The following is a 17653-nucleotide window of genomic DNA, read 5'->3' on the forward strand; positions in this document are numbered from 1 at the left end:
AATACTGTCATCAAAGTCATGATTGATTTCAATGTTGCCAAATTCACTGGTCAAGATTCATCTTTACCAATTGGCAGTATTTGACATAGTCATTCACATTTTTTTTTTTTTTTTTTGGTACCAGAGATTGAACCCAAGGGGGCACTTAACCATGTTGCCACATCTCCAGCCTGTTTTTTTTTTTTTTTTTTTTTTTTAATTTAGAGACAGGGTCTCAGTTGCTGAGGCTGGCCTTGAACTTGTGATCTTCCTGCCTCAGTCTCCCAAGTTGCTGGGATTACAGGAGTGTGTGAGCTTGTTCACTCCTCTTTTAACACAGACATTCATTGATTTAAAGTGAGGTTACTTTCCTAAACCTATCATAAATTGAAAACCTCCTAAGTAAAAAACAGAGTTGATACACCTAATCCACCCAATATCAGTCTGATTTAGTAGTAAACAACTTGTTTATGCTCTTGATAAGAATAGCTGATTTAGCCAGGGGCAGTGGTGCATGCCTATAATCCCAGCAGCTCTGGAGGCTGAGGCAGGAGTATCACATGTTTCAAAGCCAGCCTCAGCAACTTAGTGAGGCCCTAAGCAACTCAGAGAGACCCTCTCTCTAAATAAAATGCAAAAAAGGACTGAAGATGTAGCTCAGTGGTTAAGTGGCCTGGGTTCAATCCCCAGTTACCCCGCCCCCCCAAAAAAGAAAGAACATTTTATTCAGATTTTAGATTATTAGGTGAGAAAGCTAGGGTATGTAGGATCTATATGATCCTTGTCTTCATATGGTGGGATATGTATAACTGATTGAACTTCTAAAGGTAATTCAAAGACACAGAAATTCAAGGACCATTTTATCGCCATTTACTTCTATATTTTCAAGAAAGAACAGGAGAATCATTTTTCCTCATTCATAAAATGGACATATTAATACCTGGTTGATAGCTGTAGAACTTTTCCTATAAACGTAATTTGAAGTTACTATTCTTTTTCTATAATATTATGCTAGTGGTTATATTCTTCAGGAGAAAACAGGATACTTTGGGCCAAATAAAATAATTTTAAAAATAAAATAATTGTGCTATGCTTTTGGAAGTATTTGAATTTATATTCCTTTGAAGCAATAATAAGATAATGTCTTTGATGACCAAATTTTTGTAAAACTTCATATAAATCACTTAGTAGATTGCCGCAGTCTGGCTGGGCACAAAATCACGAGCCACTCAAGCAGGAACAAAGTTTATTTTTTGAAACTGCCGTCAATGTCCGGTACCGCCAGGGAAGATTTTTTCCACCCACGCGGCCTCCTCCCGGACCGGCAGAGAGCTCCTCCCCCCGAACTCCCTCCTACTGTACTTCCCCAACCAATGGGAACGCTCCAGGAGTCCTGTAGCCGGCCTAGGTGAACAGCAGGAGTCCAATATCCATATGAATGCAAATCTTAACATAATCATATTATCTCAATGGCTAGCTGGCGAAAATGCCATGCATCATATACTTGGCTCTTAGCAGTAGATTGTGTACCAACAATGTTGTTTTTTGTATTAGAAGTTGTCATTGTTTGAGGCATTATTTCACACTCATGATAATCTTACCATTATATGATTGACAGTGTTTTCAAAGAGTCAGGAGCTGTAGACTGCAGAGCTACCTTACCTCTTAGCCTTGGGTTCAGCCTGCTGTTTTCTTCAAAACAGGAGCCCATATCCAATTGCTATACCTTTGTGTGCTGCTATTGTTTTTTCTCTATTGATAATGTTATGTTTTTTGAAATAGTGCTTGAGGGTGCTCTTTTAGTATAACTTCTATATGTCTTATGGGAAAGTAATCTCAGAAAAGTTTATCCATTCTTAATATCACTGCAACTTTCCATTTTATATAATACTCTTGAAATTTTTACTTCCAAGTTTATCTATCCACTTTAAAATTTAATTTTCCCTACTTTCAGGACCAGAAAATGTATCATGTAAAAATGGTTTGCTGAGGGAGTAATCAACATTTGCTGTTTTAAGAATAAATTTGGTTTTGCAAGGTCAATCATAGGGCATAAGGTTTGAAAGCTTGAACTATATTGTGTGAATTAAACTGAGCCCTCTAAAATTCAATCATTTATCTTTTTGTTTTTCATTAAAGTTACATTAATTAAATTAATAGCACAAAATATTTAACTGCCCTCTAATTACTGAACATAAAATCAGGGGACAGACTATACAACACGGTTAAAGAAATAAAACCACCTGAGTACAAGTTAACTGCCTTCAAGTTAAAGGGCCATCTGGCTGCAACATCTGTTGCCTGTTGATTACCCCGGTTCATTTGCATGGTCTAGACTACTAGGTGAGGGGGAGAAGAATTTTCCTCAATAGATGAGGATCATACCTTGAGCAAGAGTTTACAGAGTGCTTCTTTTCATTAGACACTCATGATTTATTGCAACATTTAACTATTCTCTGTTTGGTGTAGTAATTTGTCCTATTACTCTGATTTGATCCTGGGTTGAAGACCTGCTTAAGCCTGCCAACATTAAATTGACGAGCAAAAATTGAACGGTGTATCAATAAACAACTCCTGAACACTGCCTCTATAGTTAACACTGTGAGAGGAAACATGGACTTGCAGAAATGAATGAGACAGAGTTATTTCCTTCTGTTAGGGATACAGTCGACACCATGTCAACACAGGGCAACTGAGAAAGTGGGAACGTGCAAATGAGCTATAATGAGATGGTGCTTGATTTTAGGCTATTGAAGGCATTTTAATCATGGGAGTATGATATAGACATAATGCAGATATAAGATTTAAAATGTTAAAGGACAGACAAAATATTGGGTAAAAGCTAAAAAATACTATTATAGTCATCTAAGAAAGATTAATACCTGTCATTCTGTAATTTGGATTTGGATTCTGAATCTCAGTCTCTACCAATTCTCAACAGTTTCTCAAACAGTAACTTCTTTTTTTTTTTTTTTTTTGTACCAGACATTGAACTCCGAGGCACTTGACCCCTGAGCCATATACCCAGCTCCTTTTTTTGTATTTTATTTAGAGACAGGGTCTCACTGAGTTGCTTAGCACCTTGCTTTTGCTGAGGCTGGCTTTGAACTTGTGATCCTCTTGCCTTAGCCTCCTGAGCCACTGAGATTACAGGAATGCGACACTACGCCCCACTCAAACAGTAACTTCTTTATTTTAACAACTTTATCGAATGCGAATGCTTGGCTAGACAGTTTGCACTATTTTCACCCACTTTCATTGTTTTATTTTAATTTTGAATACTTGTTGTCAATAGTCAAATTCAAGTCTTTTACCTGCCCTCTCATCTTTTAAATCTTTTTTGTTAGCACTTCTGATCTTCCCTCCCCACTTATAATATATTTAATCTTAAATAAATCCCCAGCATTTGACCTAAGTTTTGTCACCTCTATTTATAAGGACTGGGGACTATAACTTAATCCCCTTGTCCCAGAAGAATTCATCTTTCTGCTACACCCCACTTGACTTCACATTCAACTGTCAAGTGGAATATCCCACATCTTTTCCCTTCTTGTCAAGTGAATCCATAGTTACTAACAATTTTCAGAATCATATCTGATTTTGTCACTGTGTCTTAAGGCTTTCTGATCTTCCTACCTGGGCGGGGGCGGGGGGGGGGTCAGTCTTTGTATATCTGGTGAGTTTCCCCAGGAAATGCCCTAGGAAATATGTCACTGCTCTGTTTGTGTCTCGATGGAGATATCTTTAAAACTATGTCCAGCTTTCTCATCCATATTTCTATTATCTTCCTTGTCCTAGGATTAATTCTTACAGAACAGAGCCTCATTTAAGTATTCAATATATTTAATGATTTTGCTCTTTCAAAGATAATACATTCAAATGGTTTTAGAAAAATTACCTATATATGGAAAGTCTCAGTTTTTATGTTGGTAAATAAAGAAGATATATAAAGTCTGTATATTCAAATAAATGGCTACAAATCTACTTGCAGTAATAGCACAATAACTTTCCTTCCTTCCACTGAGAGCAAACCAGAAAATCAGGAAAAATATTCTGTGGAACCCAGATTAGGAGAGAAGATATATCCAGAAGCTAAATCTGATATATTCCACATAGTTTGGTGGAATTTTACTTTTGATAATGCTATAAAAGAGGATAAGAAGGACTTTGACAGTTTCACTTGGCTGAGGAGACAAAAGTTGGGATTTAGAGGTTGACATGGAGAGAAGAAGCCCCGCTAATAACACTCAGTCTTCAAAGAGGCACCTGCAAGGATATATCCCAGGAGTAAAGAAGCCAGACTTTGAATCTATGCAGACCCTGATTGGATAAATGTGATCCAACTTAAGAGTGTCTTGCAGGAGAAAAAGTAAAACATTTCTGAGCAAAGTGACATCATCCAGAGATCCCAACTTTTATTTTATTTATTTTTTTTTTTTTTAGTATTTTAACTACAATGCCCATCTTGCAATTAGAAAAAAATAGTATCAAGACATACAAGGAAACATGAACTAACCAAATACTGATAAGAAAAAATAGAGACAAGACAGACCTACAAGAGACAGTAATCATAAAATGACTTCTAAAATTATGTGATTAATAAGACACAAGTGGCATGTAACTAGAAAAATTAAACAAAAGAATTAAATGGAATTCCTAAAGTTAATAAATAACTATAATTAAGACTTAAAGAATGTAACATGAGAAACAGGCAAAGGAATAATTGTTGAATTGTACTATATGTCTGAAGAAAATCATCTGACTAAAGCAGATATAAAATTATAGAAAATATAGAAATAAGACATATTAAGAACTTGTTAAAGAAAAACACATGCGTAACTGAAGTCCAGGTAATAAGAAAGAAGCAGAGAAAAATCAATATTTGAAGTCATAAGGGCTGAGATACTTTTATAACTAGTAATTGAAGAGACTCAATGATTCTCAAGTAGTACAAATCCAAAACGAAAAACAAAAATAATGATGTAATAGAAAAAGTCTGAAAACCAAAGGAAAAGAGGAAATCTTGGAAGCATGTTTAAAGAGATACTCTCTTTAAAGATTGACAGTTTATTTAACACAGTCTACAGGCAGGGGTTACTTGGTGAGTCTACTTTAAACCAATATACTGAAACTATAAGGGAAAAAGCATTATACTTCCTGTCCCATTGCAAGGTTCATGGCCTAAGCACTTTTACTAAAAAAAAAAGCAAATATATTTATTTGATATGTTTCCTTTGACATATAAGCTTCAGAAATAAGCTTCAAGGAAAAGTAGAAACCAATGCCTTTTTATGGTAATCTTGAGAATGATGTGGATAGTTGTGGAGACATGATTGTACAAAAGGCTATGGTCTAGTGACAAGAAACTGGAGAGAACTTATCAGACTCTGCTTGTTAGGATTCATTGCTGGGTCCCTGTGTTATCAGAGATAAAGACACTTCTTTCCTTAGAGTATGAGGATTTTTTCTCACATGACAGTCTTATGACCTTCTTTAGAAGGTCAGACAATCCTTTTATAGTCTGCTTAGAGAGAGAAGGGGCCCTGGTTGTTTTTTTTTTTTTTTTTCTCAAAAACAAGGTACCACATTTTGATGTTCAGAGTCTCAATATTTACATAAAACCCGAGATCTTCAGGCTCTACAGCATGGCCTCTTGCTGCTACATAAGATTGCTGCCTTCAAATTTGTACATATATGATTTCTCTCTGGCAAAATGTTCTTTAAATTTGAACTTTCATTTTTTGACATATTTTTAAGTCCCAGTGCTATTTACTAGATCATGTAAAGGAAAAATGTGATTGAGAGGATACACTGGCGATTATTAAACATTTATAGTGAAATATATAAAGTGCTAAGTATATTCTACATACCAATATGATTTAAAGTAAAAAGCTTAAGTCTTGGAGCTCAGTAGAAATGGACACCTGAGAATTTAAGCCTAACTGAATGAATCTGGATATGTTGGTTTTTATTTAGTTATTTTGGTTTCTTTCTTTCAAAATTGTAAATTTTGAGAAAATAAACTACAGCATGTATAATTAAAATTATTATTTTAACAAATATTACATCAGACGGTTGCATTTTTATAAAATTCTATTTTATTATTTACCTTAATGTGAGATTTCTAGGTATTGTGTTTACTGTTTCTTTCCTTTTGTTTGTAAAAACAATATATTCTATTTTAAATGTGCATAATAATGAAAATCAAGACAATGCATAATTCTACCAAACTCATTAATCTAAATTTATTCTATATAAGTTTGAGCATATGAACATACATTGACATGTATATATCCATGAACATATATATATTTATTTATATTTAATCAAATGCATTTAAAACTCTGACACTTAACAAGATACACTTTTTATTAAATTTACCAGGTCATAATTTTCTTTCCAATTACTCTATCTAGATGAATACTGGGAGGACTGATTTTCCTGTACACATTAGTCAATTATCAGTGGCACTATTTATGCTTTACCAGTTGTAAATATTCATTATTTTTGAATTTCAATAACCATACAATCCTGCATTATTTCTTTAGGTGGAAAATATATTTTTATTTGCATTATTTATTTATTTTAGTTATATACAATACCAGAATACATCCTGATACCCTGGCATTAAAACATGTAACACACACAACCATTCCAATTCAGTTCTCAGTACTCCTACCTGCACGCACCCCCCAACACACACACTTCATTTCCATCACTCTCCAATCCATTTATTTTACTTTTAATTTTCTTTTAAGTGAGTGCCCTGTGTATACACCTGATGCCAATATTCATGGTGCCACATCCATGCACACACATTGAAAAGATTGGTCAGATTCCTTCCACTATTTTTCCCTATTCTGGTCCTTCTTCCTCCTCTTCAATCCCTTTCATCTGCTCTATGTATTTTTCCTATATTTTGATGAAATTCCTTACCCCCCCTTCTCTCTCTCCTTTTTTGATTTTATTTTTATCCTCTCCCACCTTATTTGGTGCCAGAAGCCATTGGTGAAATGTATAAGGATCTTTTCAGCATTGTTGCCAGGGAGTGGTTAGATCTGGAATTGGAACTTCTCCTGGCTGGGATAGACCATTTGATGCAAGTGAACTTCCCCTCTGCTCTGCTAGAGGGTCCCAGACAGCACTGGAGATAGGCAAGACCTGCTAGGAACTGAGCAGCCCACCTCTATCCTGCTTTATGAGTGAGATGAAATATCAATGTAGTTTTAATTTGCATTTTTTAATTGGTTAACATATTGAACAATTTTCCATATATTTGTTGGCCATTTGTATTTCTTCTTTTTTTTCAGAAGTGTCTATTTAGCTGATTGGCCCATTTATTCACTGGGATATATATATATATATATATATATATATATATATATATATATAATATATAATATATTATATAATATTATATATATAATATATTATATTATATAATATTATATATATATATATATATATATATATATATATATATATATATTATATTTTGCATTAAGTTTTTTGAGTTCTTTGTATATTCTGGATATTAATGCCCTACATGAATTCTCCCATTCTGTTGGATCTCTCTTTATGCTTTTGTTTCCTTTTCTGTGCAAAAGCCTTTTAATTTGATGCCATCCAACTTACTGATTTTTTAATTTTAATTTCTGCACTTTAGAAGTCTTGTTAAGGAAGTCAGTTACTATGCCAATATGTTGAAGAGTTGGGCCTGCACTTTCTTCTAGCAGTTGCAGGGGTTCTGATCTAATTTCTAGATCTTTGATCTACTTTGAGTTGACTTTGTTCAGGGCAATAGGGGTAAATTTTATTCTTCTACATATAAATTTCCAGTTTTTCCAGCACCATTTATTTAAAAGGCTGTCTTTTCTTCAATGTATATCATTGGCACCTTTTTCTAGTATCAGATAACTGTATTTATGTGGGTTTATCTCTTGTCTTCTTTTCTACACCATTGGTCTTCATGTCTGTTTTGGTACCAATACCATGCTGTTTTGTTATTATGGCTCTGTAGTATAATTTGAAGCTTGGTTCAATCCTGTATTTTAACCCCAATTATAACTATTTCTGACCTATACTACATTGCAAGTTTTCTAACTATGCCCAAATTTTATTTCTTCATCTATAAGATTAGGATCAGTGAAACCTACCTTTCTATGATTTGTGGATAGGAAATTACCTACGTAAATTACTAAAGTCTTTAGTACTTATTTATTAAATAATATATATAGTACTATTGTTTCTTCTAAGAAATTTTCCTGCTTGTGCTCACATGAAATGTATAGTGGTTGGAGAGTCAAAATATATACTCCAGTTGCTATCTCAGGGCTTAGTCAGAGACACAGGCAGGTGCCCTGCCACCAAAAGCTGTGACTCAATTATGACAGTACTTAACAGGAAGTGCTGCTATCAATGGAGGAGATAGAGTGAATAAGGAATGGTGAATTTTGATATAGGAAAAATGAAAGTTGTTTTCCTACTCTTACAAAAGAAACTGTTTATCAAAATGTGGATATTCCTCATTACCAGCCACTAATTCTACTGTCGAGACACCAGCTGGTTGTCCATAATTCCATTTAGTTCTGACACTCTTCTTTAAGGTTTTTATGAAGACTTCATTACATTGGAATGCTTTAACTATGTCACTGACCATTGGTGATGAATTTATCCTCTAGTGCCTCTCTACTACCCAGAAGTTAAAGATAGGGAGAGACGATGGTCCAAACTCTCTAGTCAAGTCTGAGTCTTTCTAGTGACTGGTTTCCCTCCCGAAGATATCTAGGGTCTACCTGGAATCAGTTATTTTTTTATTAGCATAGAAAATAAATTTTTAACCCTCTAAAGATTCCAAGGATAGTAGGAAATATATTTCAGAAAGCAAGGAAAAGACCAAATACAAATCTCACAATATCACAGGAAGAATCATGGTTATTTTGAAAGTTCCCTTAGTAATTAATTTGCTTGGCTAATAAAGACATTGATAGGTTCACATATGTAAATATTCATCCCCAGTTTTTTCTATTATGTTTCAAATACTGTGTTGTTCATATTTCTGCTATCTTTGTGACAAAATATTTGAGAAAATTATCTTAAAGGAGATGGTTCTTTTTTGTGGGGTGGGGAGTACCAGGGATTGAACTCAGGGACTCTTAAGCACTGAGCCCCATTCCCAGCCCTATTTTGTATTTTATTTAGCGACAGGGACTCACTAAGTTGCTTAGCACCTCACTTTTGCTGAGGCTGGCTTTGAAATTGTGATCCTCCTGCCTCAGCTTCCCAAGAGCTACTGGGATTACAGGTATTGCCACCAATCCCAGTGAAGATGGCTCTTAATTGCAGAAGTGTCAGCCCAAGGTTACTTGGCTCCATTGTTTCTGGTCTTGTGGTGAGCTAGAAGATATTAGATGGGCATTCGTCTAAAACTTTGTCTCTCCATGATAAAAAAGAGCTTCTCGGGACTGCAGGGAAGTAGAAAGAGAAGTCAATTTTATAACAAATATTCTCCCCCCAAACCTTATAAGCCATGAATCCACAAATGAGGTCCAAATCCTCATGATCCAATCACCTGCCAAAGATCCCACTGCTGAATTAGGGACCTAAATTTCAACATATTAGCACTTGGCTAACATTGAAGAGCCAAATCATAACAGATACTTCCTAGGTACTATTGACAGAGAAGACAACAAAGAAGAACTTACATAATAGTAAAAGGATACAGCAAATAAAAACACAAAAAGCTAACAAAGAGTGAAAAGTAATTAGTACAGAATAAAATAGCAGAAAGGGGTAAGAATTGATATAAAGCTAGGTTTGATTGGATGGTCAGGAAGCTCTTCCTGAAGGGATGACCTGGATAACATAAAGAAACCTGCCTTGAAAATTGCCAACTGGTTGACCATTCTAGTCAGAGAGAATGTCTAGGGTAAAGGACTCAAATAGGTACAACCTTGGGTTATGTGAGGAACTGACCAGATAAGTCAAGTTTTATACACATTATAATAAAAGCCTCTCTATATATATTGAGGGCAAATGAGGTTATTAATTATTCCACCTGCATGGGTGGTGGAATCAGTATCCCTCTGCATGGTATGGGATGGCAGAGAAAAGATCACACAAACATGGAAATAATTTTTTCACAAAGTGGGTGAGATGGCTCTGTGACCTTAAGGGTCCTGCTTTCACCTAGAAGGCAAGAGTATGAGCACCCGAATTCCTTTATTTATAGGAAAATTAACAAGAATTTCCATAGATTATTCTTCACCAAATAAGGCAGGGGGGTGGGCTGACCTAGCCCAGGGTCAGAGCCATGGGAAAGCAGACTTCTTTGCCAAGCAAAGGTGAAGGTCACCTGCATCACTTACCCCAAACAGCATGCAATCCCAGACCAACACCCCCTTGGTGCAAGGTGAGAGAGGATGCTTAATATAGCTCATGGTGGCCCCCCACATCCACCTTTAAATTTTAGAACAATACAAGGAAGTGAAAAATGGATGGAGACTTTAATGATTAATAAGCTCCACTAAAAGGCTAAAGGAGGAAGAGTAAAAAGTCATTTAATATTAGAAGCAGGTAGAATGCTGACATCATTTGGAAAAAAAAAGAGGAAGCTTTGTAAAGTATAGGTAGTTTTATACAGTTGTGCCACTGTATGGGAGTTTGACATATATAAAATAGAGAGGATATAACTGCAGCAAAGAGTGAAACCTGTTGAGATGTTGAGATGGGCAAAAATGCAACTTGTACACTCAAGGGGGAGAAATGAAGAATGTCCATGCACTTCTGACCTTTTCAATGCTTTATTCACTCAAATCATTCAATACAATTTTACTCTACAGGTTCTTAATCAAGAAAATGACAATCCTTAATGCTAGGCACTACATCAATCCATAGAAAACAATTCTAGATTAATTCTAAGCACTGCAAACACATTTAATCATGACAGGCTCATGACAGACATTCCCTCTGAATGCTAAGCTCAAGTACCACGTCTAAAGTCTCAAGCCTTAGGCTTTAAGGCCAGCAGATGCACACTCACTCAGACCGCAGTGGTCAGGTCAGGGATGGAGGCTTCTCCTGGGGTGGAGCTGATACTTGGCTGAGGAGAGGGTCATAGGAAGAAGGTGCCATTCTCACCAGGGTCAAGATGTGGCTATAGAGTTTGAGAGCAGTGAGGATGATGCAGAGGATCACTTATACTAAATTTGGGGGCTTCTGACCGCACTTTCAATCTGAATCAGCTGTTACCATGGTTTCTCAGTGGCATGATTAGTCCCGAGGTTAAGGCATCTGGTCTGGTGGTTCCAACCTGATTTTTCTCACCTCCTGTCTTTATCAGGGCTAAGGCAACATGACAGAGAGAGACTTCACTCTGAGTTTTTCAGGTTTGTGAGAAGTGGCTATGCCTGATGACCATATTGGAGGGCTCCAAAGGCGTGCCTGGTGAAACTGCAGGTTTCAAAGTGGATTTTTAAGATGGAGTTGCTTAGGCTAAGGCCTAAGGCCATCCTTACATGAAAACAATTCCGAAATGGTTATAACCACTTCTTTCTGAATTCTGAAAGGTAGCCAGTCTTACATCAATGCAGAAGGAAAAAAAAAAGTCTACATTTCAGAAATAGCAGTGAGTTTCATGGCATTTAACTTATCTTAATCCCACTCTATTTTTCCCCAATTCAGTAAGATCTTTGCAAAATAACAGCTTACATTCCTAGTATTTGAGGTAGCAGGGTGGAACCACATTCCCAGATAACCGTCCTTATTTGATCTATGTGATATTTCCCAGAAAGAGTCCACTCAAAAGACTCGTCTCTGACTTATATTTAAAGCTAATGGCCTTTTCCCAAGGAGCAATTATCAAAAGCATTTAGAAGCAAATACTTTAATGCCACAGCTTTCTGATTCAGAGGATAACAATCAGTAACAAAATGAAAGGAGCCAAAAACCCTTAAAAACAAAAGCTGAAGAAAGAGCTATCCATAGAGAATTTGAAAAGTTCAGGCATGTTTTCTGGAATAAAGGAGGCCATGCAAATGTGTCTGCTGTGGGTATGCTTATAAAATACTTGAGAACACTAAGCTCTCATTTTTGTTTGAAGCTCAGATTGTGAGCAAGGAGAAAGTAAGGGCTGAGGCAGGGTTTTAAACTGCCTAAGTGAATGCTGTAGGAAAGCCCAGCATATACACAGAGGGTCCTTTCAGTAAAGGCTGGGAGATTTAGTTAAGGAAATATTTGCGAAATTCTCTGTTCAATTTGGTAACTAAGTTAATTAAATTAATTAAACTATTTAAATGTAGTCTTCATGGCCACAAGTAAAGAAAACAAGTTTAACATAATGAGTTCAGGAAAATTACTAGGCAGATAACAAATGCAGCAAACAATGACAATAACAAATTCTGTTGGGGAAGAATCTTGTCATTAGAGCTGCCATTTTATTCTCAAAAGTGTCCAGTTTCAATTAAAATACATAAGACATACAAAAATAAGAAAAATGTTCTGTGCATTTTGGAAAAGAAGCAATTGATAGAAACTGAAGATGTGTAGATACTACATTTATTAGCAAAAGACTTTATATCAGCTATGTTAAACATGTTCAAAGTAAAAAAAAAAAATTCTTGAGAAAGAAACTAGAAGAAAGTATAAGAAAATTGTACCACCAAACACAAAAACCAATAAAGTCAAAGAAGTTATTTAAAACAGGATCAAATAGAAATTCAGGGCTGAAAATATAATAGCTGAAGTGTAACTTTACTTGAATACTTAACAGGTTTGATTAGATGGAATAAATAATCTGTAAACTTAAAGATTAGTCAATTGATATATCAATATTATGCAGTCTGAGTAAAATATAAAAGAAAAATGGAGAGACCTTCAGAAACCTGTGAAAAAGTCCAAAGCACATTAATATACACATAATGGAAGTCTGAGAAGTAGAAGAGAAAGAAAGGACTAGGAAAAATCTTTGAAGAAGCAATGGCTGAAAAATTTTCAACTTGTTTGAAAACATTAACTTATACCCCACCTCCAAAACAAACAGACAAACAACAACAAAAAAGAATTCCAAGTAGGATAAACGAAAAGAGATTATCACCTAGAAATATGATCATAATCAATCTTTCAAAGACCCCAAACAAAGAGAAAATCTTAAAAACTTAAATCTTAAAAAAGAGAAGTAAATCATTAGGTAAAAAATACCCCTAGTTACAATAACAAATAATTTCTTGTTAGAAATCATAAAGGCTAAGAAGTAGTAGGATGACATATTCAAAGTGTTGAAAGAAAAAAATCAACTAATCCTCCTACATCCTGTAGAACTACACTTCATAAATAACAGAGGTCCTGAGTCCTCAAGGGCTTTGTGTGTGAGCTATGCACATTTGAGTGTATGGGAGAACTGGCCTGTCCTTGAGTGCTCTTTGGGTTGTGTGACGCATGTGTGCCCTTTCTTCTTGCTCTGCCTGTGTTTCCACAGGGCACCTGAGATGGGAATGATTTGCCAAGATAGCAATCAATCTATTGACCACAAGACATTGGAAAGCTAGACTCACCCCCCCTGAAATCTGACACCTTTCCTTATTTGGGTGGAAAATTCTATGAATGGCTTCTCCCCAATAAATAGGAGGGGTTCAGGTGTGCTCACTCACTTGCCTGCCTCTTGCCTCTTGCCTCTATTGCTTTCCTCACCCTCCAGTGTGGGAGCTTGATTCTTAAGGCTGCAGAGCCATCCTGAACACTGAAAAAAAGTATTTTCTGTGTTTGTATGGTTTTCTTTTTGCCAGCCCAATCTACCCAGAATGATCCTGATTCCATCACATATTGCAACAGAGAAAAACTAACTTGCAGACAAACAGAAGCCGATAGAGTTTATTGCTGACAGATCAGCTATACAAGAAAAAAGAAAGGAAGTTCTTTAGTGTAAAAACCAAAGGAGAATAGAATGCAATTCAAATGAAGCAATAAAGAGTATAAATAAAGGTGATTAAAAAGAAAAAAATAGTAAATAAAATATAAATTTGGTTGTAACTAATTTTTTCACATACCTAATATCAAAATACAAATTTATAAAGCACTAATTAAAAATCTATGTTGATGGAAATCCAGTGCTTAAACTTAGAATTTGTTGCAGTAATAGTTTAGAGAGCGTAAAGAACATATTTACAGAGGAGCAAAGTTGATTCTACTATTAAAAGTAAATTGATATGAATTAGATTTTTATAGATTAAGTTATTAATGATAACAGTACAATCAGTAAGAAAATACCTCAAAAATATATAGTACAGGAATGAAAAGGAATTAAGATATTATGTTTAATAAATCTGTATTACATAAAAAATAAGACTATAATGGAGAAGCTAAGAAACAAGAAAGATGTAGGGTGTAGAAAACAGCAAAATGGCAGACGTAAATAAATCTTACTGCAGTAAATTGAATGCTATCTCATCAAAACATAGGTCCACAAGAAATTCAGTATGTGGTCTTATTTAAAATGAGAGTTGCAGAGGTTATTGCAGTAAAGATCTCAATTTCATACTGAAATAAAATAGGTCCCAAATATAATGATGAGCAAAGTCTCTGTAACTGTTGTTTACCTAAAGGAAAAGATAAAAACAAATATAAATAAATAAAACTAAAAAAACAACAACAAAGCAATCAAACAAAAACAGACTATATAAAATTATAGGTAGAAATATTCTACCATAAGCCAAGGAATATTATGGATTGTTGGCAGTCACTAGAATTTTAAAGGGAGTAAATAGATTATCCCCTGGAGATTCCTACAGAAAGAACCAAGCTTGCCAATAACTTGTTTTTGTACTTTTGGCATCTAGCACTATGAGAGAATGGATTAAGGCTGTTATAAGCCAACAAATTTGTGGTAATTTGTTACACCAGCCCTAATATATCAGCACACCTACACTATTAACAATTTAGTAAATGGATTAAACTCTCCAGACATGAGGCAGAATTTAGAAGAATTAATAAAATAAAACAATATTCAGCTATATTCTGTATATAAGAGGGCCATTTAGATATAAATATACAAATACACTTAAAATTAATGCATAAAAATCATGCACTACATAAACAGTAACCAAAAGAACTGGAATGCCTATAAAAATATCAGACAAAATAGACTTGAAGAATTGTTACCAGAGACAAAGTTGGAGAGTTTAAAATGATGAAAGGGTCAATACATCAGCAATATATTGAAAGAATTCCCCACACAAAGACACTTCGCCGGGAGAATTCCAATTTTATTGCAAAAAGCTGTGTGCTTATATAGAACTAAGGGGGAGATGGTAGGGCTTAGATAAATGGCAGGCAACCCATTTATTGGCAAGTTCTTTCAGATATCAGCTCCGGAGCCCAGGAATTAGTTCTCATTGGGGCTAAGGTTCCCCGCCAGCGAGATTTGAAATTGGCGCCGGCGGGAGAGTTCACAGGGGCGGGAACTTTTCACGCCACTGCAGAAAAGAAGAAGGTAGGAAGAAGAGGTGCTTAGGCACCATGTTGGGGTTTTTTCTCTGGGGTATGGCTGCCATTTATACTTTTCCCAACATATATAACAACTGTAAACTTATATGTGCCTCCCAACAGAGTCCCAAAATTTGAAATGCAAAAGTTGACAGAACATAATATGCAAAGGGAAGAAGTCAATAATTCAACAGTAATGCATGAAAATTCCATCCTCCTGTTTTAATAAATATAATAACTAGTCAAGGAACCAGAAGACTTAGACAACATGAAAAAACAGCTAGTCATAGCCAGTCTCTATAGAATATTCCACCAAGTCTAGCAGAATAAACATTTTTCAATATATGAAATCTTATTAATAATTCCTCATGTTTGGTCATAAAAGAAATCTCAGTAAATGTTTAAGCACTGAAATCATACAAAATATATTCCCAGAGAAAAGTACACTGAAATCAGATATCTATAAGAAAATGTGGGAATTTCACAAATATGTATATGGTAAAAAAATATTTCTAAATAACTAATGGATGAGAGAAAAATAAAGAGGAAAATCTAAAAAGTAGCTTTAAATGTATGAAAAGAAAAATGTAACATATTAACATTGATGAAATTCATTGAAAACATTGTTCACGGGAAAATTTAAAGTTATAAACACTATAAAAAAAGAAATATTTCAGATGAAGTTATGTCGTTTTCAGAAAAATGAATGGAACTTGAGAACATTATGCTAAGCAAAATAAGTCAAAAGCACAAGGTCAAAGGTCAAATTTTTCTCTCATATGTGGAATGCAGAGAAGTAAAAGGATAATAAAAAAGTGTGTGTCAGGATACAGGGATCTCATGAAAATCAAAAGAAGATCAGTAGGGGAAAGGCACAAGGGGGTGGGGGAAGGGAGAAAGGAGGTAAGTTCCGGGAAGTGTTATTGGCCAAATTATATTGCTATGTGCATGTATGGACATGTAACAACAAATCCCATCATTATGTACAGCTACAGTGCACCGATAAAATATGTAGAAAGAGAAAATAAGAAATACTTCAAAATATATAACTTAATCATTCATCTTAAGAAACTATAAAAATTCAGAGAAAAGAATATTCAAAATAATTAGAAGGAAATAGTAAACATTAGAGAAGAGATAAACAAGTAATTAAAATATCAGCAAAATAAAAAATCTGTTCTTTGACAAAATAAACTAAATTTAGATACCTTTAGCTAGACTTACCAAGCAAAAATTAAAGATGATATTATTTACTAACATCCAGAATGAAAGAGGGAATATTAGTAGCACACTTACAAAAAGTATGGATAGTGAAATATTAAGGGGAATTGTATACCACCAAATTATATAACCTGGAGGTAAAAGACAAATTGTTAGGAAGACATGGACTAAAACTAATCCAAGAAAATATACAAAGTATAAATTGACCTATGTTGATGTTCAACAGAGATACACTAAAGAACTGCACTTGTCACAGTACTTTAAACTGAAAAAGCATAGTCAAGGTTTTTCTTATCCCAACCCTCCAACTCCCCAGCTTTCAGTTTCTCAGGCCTCTTTGTCCCCTGGAGTGCAGTAAAAAGCTTGCTCTGAAGTTTCCTTAGTTGATAAAGGGAGTTTCTCTGGAAGGAATACAATTGTCTTGGATCTCTTTCCTGAAATCATCTTAACATAGGAAAATTACTGAAGAAGCTAGAGGCAATCACCACACTCACTTGCAAAGACCTTTTATTTATTTTCCTGTGTGCCATTTACAGAGATGGGCAGCCTATGTTTGCAATGCAGCTCCAACATGACCTTCCCATAACTTGTCACCATCCCCAAAGCTTAGAGAAACATTGTCCTGGAATATTGAGGGAACCCATTCATCCTCCTGAAAAAATATTTACTTTTCCTCTAAAGTTGCCTAAAGCTTCTCTTTGTCCTATGAAGAATGTATTTGAGCTTCAAACATCTGACTCTTCATTTGCATTTTGTACTTTGTATAACTTTTGTTCACTTGCTTATTAATAAACTTGTATGCTGTTTCTCCTGTTAATCTGCCCATTGTGAGTTTACTTTATAGTCTCAAATTATCAAAACTTCATGATGTGAAAAGAAAGTTTTGTTTGTTTCCACATATATAAAACTATAAAAAATAAAAAGTTCATTAGTGAATAAAAAAAAGTTTAGTGTGCACATGTGCGTACACACACAC

The sequence above is a fragment of the Marmota flaviventris genome, chromosome 10 (genome assembly GCF_047511675.1).
Source record: "Marmota flaviventris isolate mMarFla1 chromosome 10, mMarFla1.hap1, whole genome shotgun sequence".
In the NCBI taxonomy this organism is placed as follows: domain Eukaryota; kingdom Metazoa; phylum Chordata; class Mammalia; order Rodentia; family Sciuridae; genus Marmota; species Marmota flaviventris.